Here is a 12086-nt window from a genome sequence, read left to right on the forward strand (position 1 = left end):
GTGGCAAAAATAGCTCTAGATAAACATATCTCTGACATACGAAAAGTCTGGGATCTCATTTAGTTTGACCAGGGAACACAGAAGTCTGAGAAGCTGAAGACATGGGCGCAGTGGAAACTTGGTTACTCTGAGGCTTTGACTTTCTTAAGTATGATTTTTTTTAAGGTTTTATTTATTTATTTGAGTGAGAAGGGGGGGGGTGGTTGGGGGAAGGGCAGAGTGCGAGGGAGAGAGAAACTCAACCAGACTCTGTTCTGAGCACAGAAGCTGAGGTGAGGCTCAATCTCACTACCTTTAAGATTCTGATTCGAACCCAAGAGCCAGTCACTTAACCGAAAGGGCCACACAGGCTCCCCCTAAAGTATGATATTTTAAATCATTCTTGAGAACACTGAGCAATACCAACTTGAGAGAGGCAAAGGGCAAACTCAGGGAGTCTTCAGAATGATAAAGACCAAGTACTCACTCAATTACTCATAAGTAGCCCACTGGATTTTTTTTCTTTGTTTTGTTTCCATTGACTTGATAATTTCCCTTCTCCCACAGATCCCTAAATTTTGTCTCACTCTGAAGCTTAAGCAGGCACTGAGATGCAGCTCATTCGGGGCTGTCCTCAAGAGAAACATTTTCCATTAACCCCTCACTCCCATCCCCACCAAATCACGCAGGCCACTCACCCCCACGGCCCCCTGGCAAAGTTCCTGCTAGCCCTGCTTACCCTTCCCTATTTAAAAACAAAAAAAACAGAAAAACCATTTTTCCTCTTCTATTTTGAGGTGCCTGTGGATCTTGTGGTCAGAGCATTCTCCCTCTTGCAACAGTCTTTTCAAATAAATTCTTTCTTTACCTAACTCTGGATTTGTTTTATTGTTTGACAGTTTTATAGTGCTATGACTCAACACAAGATTGGACTTCACTTTCCCCCTGTCTACCTGTCCAATATCTAATGGCACCTTGCAAATTCTTTGAACTCCTCTCTCGTTCATGATTTTGGGGATCCTTTGGTAAATTCAGTTCTCAAGCCAGTGCTCTGGGAATCATGTCTATGCTCAATAAGGAGTTACTTTGACTGTTTGGGCAAAGAATTTTTTCTTCAGCGTTTTGAGGTCTCATTCCCTAACTCTTTTTATTTTTATTTTTATTTTTTACAGACAGAGATCACAGAGAGAAAGGAGGAAGCAGGCTCCCCTCTGAGCAGAGAGCCCGATGCGGGGCTCGATCCCAGGACCCTGAGATCATGACCTGGGCCGAAGGCAGAGGCTTTAACCCACTGAGCCACCCAGGCGCCCCTCATTCCCTAACTCTTGAGAAGAAACCTTCCCTACTCTTCTGTGTGAGGACTCCTTCATTTTCTTTGGGAACTGGGGTAGGGAATTTTCTTGGCCCTTCAGAACTGTACCAGGGGAATAATCAAGCAGGACTCCTGGCTTCTTTAAGGTCTTATCTCTGATTTCACTGACTAATGCTATGGGTAACTCTCCCTCTATTTTCCCTGCTGACTATCTTCCCCACCATGGTGGCATTAACTCAGTTCAATATCTTCAAAAATGGCAAATTTCCCTATAGTCCATTTAGAATTTCAGTGGCCTCTTTGGGAAACATGTCATCTCTGCGTCCTGGCTCACCAATTCCTTAACCCTCTCCCCATCCTCCTTCCTCTGTGTCATGACCTTCAACTTTTCCTTCAGCTCCCTTGAATCCCTCGGTCTGTCCCTCGTTAACACTCCTACCTCCTCCGTCCCTCTATCCACTTCTGCCAAACTTTTCCCATCCCCCTTGGGCCCTTCGACATCCTATATCACTTAAGCTTTATGCCCCCCCTCCCTCTTAGGAGTTCTTGAGGGATTCAGCGGACACCTAATGCTGAAAAAGCTAACTGGAAAGAGGCTAGATGTTTTATCAAGTCGGATGAGCTTTAGACACCCAGATGGTCACTTGGCATCTCCTCAGTCCCTTGCCCAAGATTTTAATCCACAGCCTCTGTGAGATTACATATCAGGGCAAAGAAAATTTTAAGGGTTTCCTCCACTAATATTGTCAGGAATGCTTCAGCTCTCATTATGAGTAGATAACTTCCACTTGCCCGATCTACCAGAAATGCAGTCCTGAGTTTTATAAAAATGTAAAGGTGTCCAGGGGCAAGAGCCAACTCTTCTTAACCAATGAGTTAAACATTTTAAATTAAAGCTATTAATTCTCTCTTTGTGTCTGGCTGTATATGTATTTACGTATGTTCTTTTCCTACACCCAGATAGTACTAACATATTAGATTATAAAATGCCTTAAAGGACTCTATTATAATTGGCTTAAAGATAAATAAGCACGTCTCTAAATTAAATATTCCTACAATTCTCAAAAATTAAAGAACTTTAACATCTAGGATTTTTAAAAATACTCTTATGAAAACTAACTCAAATATTTTTTAAAATTTTTATTTAAATTCCAGTTATTTAACATGCGGAATATTTGTTTCAACTGTACAACATAGTAATTCAACACTTGCATACAATATCAGGTGCTAACCCAAATATTTTTATTTTTATTTATTTGTTTGAGAGAGAGAGAGAGAGAGAGAGAGAGAAAGCACACATGCACACATATGGGGTGGGGCTTGAGGGAGAGGCAGAGAGAGATAGAGAGAGAATCCTAGGCAGGGTCCACAGCCAGCCTGGAGCCTTCCACAGATCTCAATCCCACGACCCTGAGATCATGACCTGAGCTGAAATCAAGAGTCAGACACTTAACTGACTGAGCCACCCAGGCACCCCAACCCAGATATTTTTAAAACTCAAGTTCACACAAATGAATCTTGACAAACAAGACTAGTTTAATATTATTGGTTTAATAACATCAAGTATGTTTTCTGAGTTATCAAGTTTAGGTAAAATGTAAGCAGACATTTAAAATTCTATTTGGAATATTCTTCCTAAACTTATTCAGGTTTACTGATTGAATAGACTAATACTACATAAATATTTAAGATTATAAAAAATGGAAATTTGTGTTTAACCAAATTAAATCATTATCCTGACAAACCTTATTTTAACACTAATTATGTTTTGTAATATGTCAACTTGAAAACAGTTTTCAAAATCTTCTGGTAAATTAAAACCTCAGACTTATGCTAAATTAATTAATAAATATTTATTAAATAAATAGATCATTTTTAAATAAGATAAATATTGAAATGCTAATTACTAAGCATACTTTTAAAGCTATATCTTTGGGTCTATTAATGAACATATTCATTTTTGCCTCACTGAAGAGTTGTGCTATAAGAGATAGTTATGACTGTAAAAATTGTAAGAGGTATATATTCATAAGCTCTGGTGATTTGCTACAAAATACTGGTGTATGACAGTTCACAATGTCTAAAATAAAAGTTACTGTGGGTGAATGTCGTAATCAGTATATGTGAGTGAAACTGTAGCAATAATAACACACAGGAACAACTTTGTATTCAAAGTTAAAAAACACCTTTCTCCGTTCAATTATGAGACACCTGCAGAACTTGCGACCAGAGCATTCTCTCTGTAACTGTGGTCTTTTCGAATAAAGCTCCTTCTAACATAAATCTAGATGTTTTTACTTGGCAGTAAAAATGAACAGGAATTCTGTGGTTTAATGTTTATTCCTATTTAACAGAAATTAATTAAACCCCTAATGTGTTTCAGGCACTGTTGTGGCTGCAGGGGACACAACAGAAGCCAACAGGCATAGACTGGTATCTTGGGGAATAAATTCTAGGCGGAAGGAACAGCCAGGACAAAAGCCCTAAATTGGTACTGTCTGTGCCCTTCTGCGGCTGGTGCTAATGGATGCAGGTGAGTGAGGAGGAGACTAGAACGAGATGAGCTGCTGGTGAGAGACAGCAGGCAGGAAAAGGAGGAAAGTAATATTAAATTTATTGTTCCATTTACATGATGAATTGGTCCACAGTACACAAGTGTGCTGTGCTGTGGTAGTAAAGAGGAGAGGCATTTGTCATAGTCCGAAGGCAAGGAGATAGGGGAGGGGTGCTTTTAAGGAAAGACAGCTGAGGTGACTCCTCAACCGCCAGAAGCAGGTACACGAGTGAAAGGGTGGGAAAGTGTTTTTCAGACAGAAGGAGGCGGGGAGAGTTCGCAAAGGCACTGAGTCCCAAGAAAACTCTGGGTGTTCCGGAGGACATGTGTAGAATAGGACTACGGTCTGAGCTAGGATGGGGGAATTGGAGGGGAGGGGGGCCCTGCAGATATAAGGAGGTCAGAACTTGAAGGGACACCAGGAATATGTTAATTTAATGGCTGTATTACTCTGCTTGGAAATAGCTTTATTAATGTTTTCTAAATATAAACCTGTACTCGGTGCAAAATAATCTGGAAATGCAACAAAAGTTTTAAATAATAAAATTAGAAAGTGCTGATAATGCCATCTCAGAAGTATGTACTGTTAATATTTTGGTATTTATTTTTCTACCCTAAATGTTTATAATGTAGATACTATTTACAATTAGATGGGTCCATATACATAAATGAATGTACATTTTTATTTCCTAGAAGTTGAATCAAACTCTACATGCTGTATTGAAGTCCTTTCTTCCATAAAATATTTTGGGAAACTATTTCCATGTCAAAAAATATATATCCGTCATTTTTTCTAATGATTGCTATAGCATTCAGATTGTTTACAACCCCATAGAGGATGCAAGTTTCGTGAGGATAAGTATCATGCATTTCTATTTCATTGCAGCGTCCCTAACATCTAGCAGCATCTAGAACCTTAAAAAAAACCTTAATAATATGTTTAATTGTGAATTTTTAGTTGTATTTACAATCGTTGCTATTATAAACAATGCTGCTGCGGTAATGTTTTTAGATTAAATGCCTCACAGTTAAAATGTTAAGCAAAAAATATATGTTCCTTTTAAGGTTTTTTATATCAATTGGCAACTGCCTTTCAGAAGAGTTTTTATCGCCAATTCATAGTCTGCCTGAAAATAGAAGAGAATGCCATTTTCCTCACGTACTTGCCAACCTTTAATAGGAACAGTAGTACTGATGTTTGCAAATATGATGTGTGAAAAAGTAATCTCACCTTAAAATAGGTATATTTGATTACTAGTGAGGGAAAATATTTTTTCATATTTTATTGATGTTGATCACTGGTATTTATTCTTTGGTGAATGTCTTGATTACATCTGTTGCTGTTTCTCATTTTGTGTTTGCCTTTTCCTTATTTACAACTTTTTACCTATGAAAAGCTTTTGGCATTTTGTCTAAGCATTGAATGTTGTAGTTGATATCCAACATATTAGGTAATTAGAGCATACGGATAAGTGAAATAAAAGGCAGCAAATGTTATCAGGGCCAGGAGGGAGAAATTGACAACATTCTATTATTCTATTATGTGACCTTCACTATCCATATGTGATAGAATGGTATTTGAAAGTTGACTTGGATCAGTCATAAATTTATACTGTAAACTCTTGAGCAAAAACTAAAACAATTTTTTAAAAGTACAATTGGTATGGTAAGAGAGGAGAGAGAATGGAATCATATAAACTGTTCAGGTAAAACCAGAGAAGGGAGAACAAGATGGGAAAGGGGAGAAGCAACAAAAACAAGTGCAATTAATAAAAACAGTTACAAACATCGTAGGCATTAATCAAATGTAACAATAATCACTTTAAATAAAAATGGTCTAAATACACCAATTTGTCTATAAAACAAAGTAACACTGAGAAAATATAGTATACTTCAATGGAAGAGGGAAAATTAAAATGAATTCAGGGAAACATATCTGAACCACTGAAACAGATAAACCTGTTAAGAAGGACAGGCAGTCAACATTTAAACAAAAGCAAGGGAAAACAAATTTATGAAAAGTAAAAGATCTTTATAAAATGGTGTTGATTATCTCCAGTCTGATATACAGATAATTTAAAAATAGGCCCATTTGCAACATTCACTAATGAAAAAATTCCCCAGTACCTAAGCCTCCCAAATTAAAAACCATCTGCTGCATAGTAATCACAGGTGGTAGAGTTGAGAGGTAAGAAATACTTGATAATGGCAAAACCAGTTTCTTAGCTTATGAAAGCAATGGAAGAAAATACAGAATTTGGGAAACACTCCCAAGAACGCATAAAAAGAATTGTTAAAAAAAATCCTACCTCCTGGTAAAAGATTATTTTGTTTTTATTTTTGTTTCTTACTGTAAGCTCATTTTAAAATCGAGGTGACTAGAATTTATGGCATGGGGAGTTTCACCTCATTTGTATTTCAAGATTTTCTACTTGTTCCGATTTGATGTTTCCCATTCAACAACTAGATTTATTGTGATCTCATGGCCTCTATGAAGTATTTTTGTCCATTTTTCTTGATGTAAATATTTTTCCACATGTCTTCTTTTTTGCTTTTTATTTAGCATGCAATTTGAAGGATTTTAAAAGCCAGATAAAATAAAGTCAAATTAATCAATTCATCCAAGAAATATTTATTGAATACCTCCTTTATGCCATGTATTCTACTGGGTACTTACATCAGCAAGCACAAGAAAGAAAAACTTTTGTTTTCATGGAACTACACTGGAGAGCGTTAATACCTTACATGTTACTCAACAGTCTTTTGTGTTATTTATAAATATCCTCTTGACAATTATATTAAGTATTTAAAAATATTTTGTATAAGGAAACTGAGTCTTAGAGAGGTCAGTGACTTGTGAATATCACATGGCTAAGAAAAAGCTGGGCCAAGTTTATAACCCAATTTTGCCTTTGACTTTCAGGATAACTTCAGGAAATGGCATTGTTCTTGTTACAGGAATGATGATGCTATATTTGAATGAAGAATGTTTCTGAAAGCAAACGGGAAAATGACCAAGCACAACTACCAAGCCCCAGCCTGTGTGTTTAATCTTTTAGGATTTAATGAACATTTGCTGATTTCTGATAAATCTCCCTTTCTTCCAGTAGAGATATAATCTCTTCCAATGCTGGGCTTTATATAAGAATCAGAATAGTTCAGGCATTTGGCCCAATATTTGGGAAGGGGCTTTGTTTACAGAGATCCTAACACAAATAGTTCAATGTTTATAATGGATCTTAAATCATAGGGAAAATGTCCTTAGGACCAAAATATATGAGAATAAAATAAAGCTATAAATTTTCTTATCATAACAGTTCAGGTTCTCATCAGAAAACATTTTTTTCTAATAATGCATCATTTTGGAACTATGCAAAATGTATTTTAGAAGAATTATATAACTTGTTATTATAGAGATAAATGTATCTCTATTTTTCTATAATTTCCTTCTTTGGGGAAGAATTAGATAATAGTATGTTGATTACACACTGTGATGGACACCAAAAAATAGTAAAAACAAAAATAAGCCAAACATTCCCAAAGCAGGTATTGTTTTGTTCTTGATGCAGTTTTTTCTTACATTCTGTTTTGTTTTATGTGGTTTCCCTTGAATGATTTCTTTCACTCACATGGACTTAACTTCTTACCATTCTTCAATAACTCCTATTCTGAATTTTCTTCTGAACCCTGAGACCATATTTTTCTACTACTACCTAGACCTCTCCACTTGGATGATGCAGTGGCAATGAAAACTCCAGTAGGACTGGAAGCAACTTAATTAACTTTTCTCAGACATATGTCTCTCCTTGTATTAACCTAAACCAATTAATGTCTCCACTAGCTATACTCCCATCTCCCAAGAGAGACATAGAAGCCATTCTTAGCTCCTTGCCCTCTCTAATCACCCATTGTCAGCAGGTTTTGTCAATTCCATTCCCATAACTCAAGGGTGCCCCCTCTCCTACCTACATCTGCAATGCTTTAGTTCATGTACTACTGATCTAGTGGCCAAACTTTTGAAATATTAACCTCTCATGATTATGATTAACCCAAATAAGTACAACAGTACAGCTATAAAGAGGCATGCATGCAATTAATGATTCTGATAGTTGACTATATAATATAATCTGGATAAAGAGGAATCTGACAGTATAAATGGGTGACAAAAATCAAAAGGATGTAAATTCAATGTATTAGATATGTTAGAGGGTGGTCAAAAATATTTTAGATGTGGTACTAAAGAGAGTGAGTTGGAAAGTTAGAAGGCTATGGCCAAGGAATGGGATCCTGGAGGAGTTATGGTTATTGGAAATGATAAAGTCTAGGATGTGGCCATGGGAATGATTATAAGGAAGTGAAAAACAAGTTCACTAGAGGAAAGGAAAAGGAACTGAGAAGACAGACGACTGGTAGGACCGTCTGTGTTAATACTGAAACTGCCCAGAATTAGGGAAGGAGTAGAGTTGGAGGAAGTGACAGGGAATCAAGAGTCTGTAAATGAGGACAATGGGGTCCATGTGTTGAAAACATGAGATCTTTTTCAAATGATGAGGTATGTATTGGTGGTGATAATTTCCAAAGGATCCAGCAAATGAGTTTCAGGAGTTGAGAGAAGGTAGGAGAAACAGAAAAAAAGATGCAATATGGCTTTTAGGGTCCAGGAGAGAAAGGATGAATGACTCAGGACTCGGCTTCTTACGGCAACTAGCATCAACATAAATAAAAACCAAGATGAAATCTATTTTTTATTGTGGTAAAAATACATAACATGAAACCTAACCTCTTAACAAATTTTTAAGTGTTAAATACAGTCTTGTTTACTATTGCCCATTGTTGTACAACAGACTTCAAGAACTTTTTTATCTTGCATGGCTGAAGCTCTATACCCCCCCCCCCATTTATTATTTTTTAGGAATTTTTTTTTACTATTTTACATTAGTCAACATACAGTACTTCATTAGCTTTTGATGTTGTGTTCCACGATTCATTGTTTGCATATAATACCCAGTGCTCAAGGTGAAACTATACCTCTTGAACATCAACTTTCCATTTCACACTACCCTCTGTCCCTGGTGACCACGATTCTTACTTTCTGCTTCAATAAGTTTGACTACTTGAATTATACATGATTCCACTTATATGAAGTATTTGCCCTTCTGTGACTGGCTTATTTCACTTAGTATAATGTCCTCAAGTTTCATCCATAGAGTAGCATATGACATGGCTTCCTTCTTTTTTAAAAACTGAATCATATTCCAGTGTATGCATATACCACACTTTCTTCACCCAGTCATCCATCCATGGACATTTATATTTTTTTCACCTCTGTTCTATTGTGAATTATGGTACAAGAAAGATGGGAATGCAAATGCCTGCTTGAGATCCTGATTCCAATTACTTTGAATAAATACCCAGAAGCTGGACTGCTAAATCATATGATAGTTCTATTTTTAACTTTGGGGGTAAGCTCCATATTGTTTTCCTGTTTTCCATAGTGGCTGCACCAACTTACACCCCCACCAACCACACACAAGGGTTCCCACATCCTTGCCAACACCTTTTATTTTCTGTTCACGATGTATATTTATATATTTATGTAACTCTCTGTCTAAGATGGCCATCCTTGCAGGTATGAGGTGACACGTCATTGTGGTTTTGATTTGAATTTCCCTCACAATTAGTGATGTTGAGAATCTTTTCCTATATCGTTTGGTCAGTTTTTAAATTTTTTTCCAGCTTTATTGAGATAGAATTTATATATAGCATTCTGTAAATTTAAGGTATCGATAGTCTTAACTTGACACATGTATATATTGCAAAATTATTACCACTAAAGTCTTAGCTAGCACCCATGTTACATAATTACCATTTATTTTATGTTGCTAATATATATATATATTTATTTATTTATACATACATACATACATACCTTTTGGCCCCCGCATCTATTTTTCTTATCCCCCTGCCATGTCTCTGACAGGATCAATCTTCTCTGTATTGATGAGCTTGGTTTATTTGTTTGTTTATATTCTACAAGTAAGAAAGATCTTACAATATTGTCTTTCTCTGTCTTACTCCACTTAGCATAACACCCTTGAAGTTCACCCATGTTGTAAATTCTAGTCTCTTAGTAGCTTTCAAGTATATAGTGCGATACTATTAACTATTATCACTATACTCTACATTAGATTTTGAGAACTTGTTAATCTTATACCTGAAGTTTATAAACTTTGACCAACAACTCCCCATTTCCCACTCCTCTACCCCATAGCAACCACCACTCCGCTCTGTTTCCATGAGTTCTGGATTTTTAGATTGTACATATAAATGATATCATACAGTATTTGTCTTTCTCTGACTTACTTTACTTAGAATAATGCCCTCGAGTTCCACCCATGTTGTTGCAAATCACAGGATTCCCATCTTTCTGATGGCTGAATGATATTCCATTATAAGGGCAACATATATATAACAAGTATACAACATAAATATAAATATATCACATATAAAATATATATAACACATACAATTGATATATGTAACATATATGAAAATATTTATATATTAAACATCTTCTTAATCCATTCGTCTATTGACAAACAAAGGTATTTCCATATCTTGGCTATTGTGAATAATGTTGCAATAAACATGGGAGTTCAGATATCTCTTCAAGATCAGAATTTATAGATATATACCCAGAAATAGAATTGCTGGATCATATGATAGTTCTATTTTAATTTTTGAGGAACCTCCATATTGTTTCCCACAATGGCTATACTAACTCACATTCTCACCAACAGCACACGAGGGTTACCTTTTCACCATATTCTCACCAGCATTTGTTAACTGTTGTCCTTTTGATACTAGCCATTCTAACAAGTGTGATGTGGTATCTCATTGTGGTTTTGATTTGCATTTTCCAGATGACTAGTCATATTAAGCATCTCTTCATGTACCTGTTGGCCATTTGTATGTCTCCTTTGGACAATGTTTACTCAGGTCCTTTGGTCATTTTAAAACTAGATTTTTAAATTTTTGCTTTTTGTTTGTTTGTTATTGAGTTATATGAATCACTTATATATTTTGGATATTAACCCCTCATGAGATATATGACTTGCAAATATTTTCTCCCATTCTGCAGGTTTCCTTTCATTTTTTTGTTTCTTTAGCTGTGCAGAAGATTTTTAGTTTGATGTAGTCCTACTTTTCTATTTTTGCTTCTGATGCCTGTGCTTTTGGTGTCACATACAAAAGAATCTTTGCCAAGACCAATGTTATGAAGTTTTTCTCCTGTGCTTTCTTCCAGGAGTTTTATAGTTTCATGTCCTCTATTTAAATCTTTAATCAATTTTGAGTTTATTTTCATGTGTGGTATAAGATAAGGGTCTAATTTTATTCTTTTGCACAGGGATATCCAGTTTCCCGACACCTTTAATTGAAGAGAAGGCAGGATGAAATTTAACCATGATAATCACAAGGCAGAAAGAGGTGACAAGCCTGTAGGAAAGGCACTGAGGCGAGGGGCCTTGCCAGGAGCAGGTGGAATTCTGGGGCACTCACTTGATCACTGATGATAGATAGACAGAGTCCTGCAGAGGTGTTATCACTCTTAGCACATAAGCTCCCTCTTGACCTCTGCTGAAAAAAGCCTCAGAGCCAATAGTATGGCACTCACATTGTGAGTCCATGAGCACTTTGTTGGCTTCTGCCCTTGGTTTCTGCAAAGAAGTGGTGTTAATACAAGGACATGGAGTTCTTCTTGACTTCTGGTAAAAGAAAACTCTGATTAAAATAGCTTCCACATCTTCAATATCAACTATATTTCAATATTAATTAAATTAATTAATAACTGTCAATTCCTACCCACATGCCAGTTTGTTTTTTATTCTATTTTCAAAACCGATTCTTCAAGGTAGTTTGCAGAATAGAATGATTCTCTCCCCCTTAGACTCCTAGACAACTCTACTGCTAATAACATACATCACAGTGTTGGTTTTTAATAAATTTACCCCTCTGGCATGTTTTTCTGAAAAGCTACATATTCAAATAGCTATCTCATAGGCAGCACGTAGTAAATAGTAAAATAAATGAGTAGAAAGAATTTTTTAAAAAACGAATACTTAATGGGATAATTGAGAAAAGGACTCTGGGAGGTAGCTGTTAGTCTGGGCTTTGAAGAATATTGGGTTTCGGTTCACAGAGGATAGCATGGATATAGGTAAAGAGGAAAACAGGGGGTCT

This window comes from Mustela erminea, chromosome X, assembly GCF_009829155.1.
Source record: "Mustela erminea isolate mMusErm1 chromosome X, mMusErm1.Pri, whole genome shotgun sequence".
Classification (NCBI taxonomy): domain Eukaryota; kingdom Metazoa; phylum Chordata; class Mammalia; order Carnivora; family Mustelidae; genus Mustela; species Mustela erminea.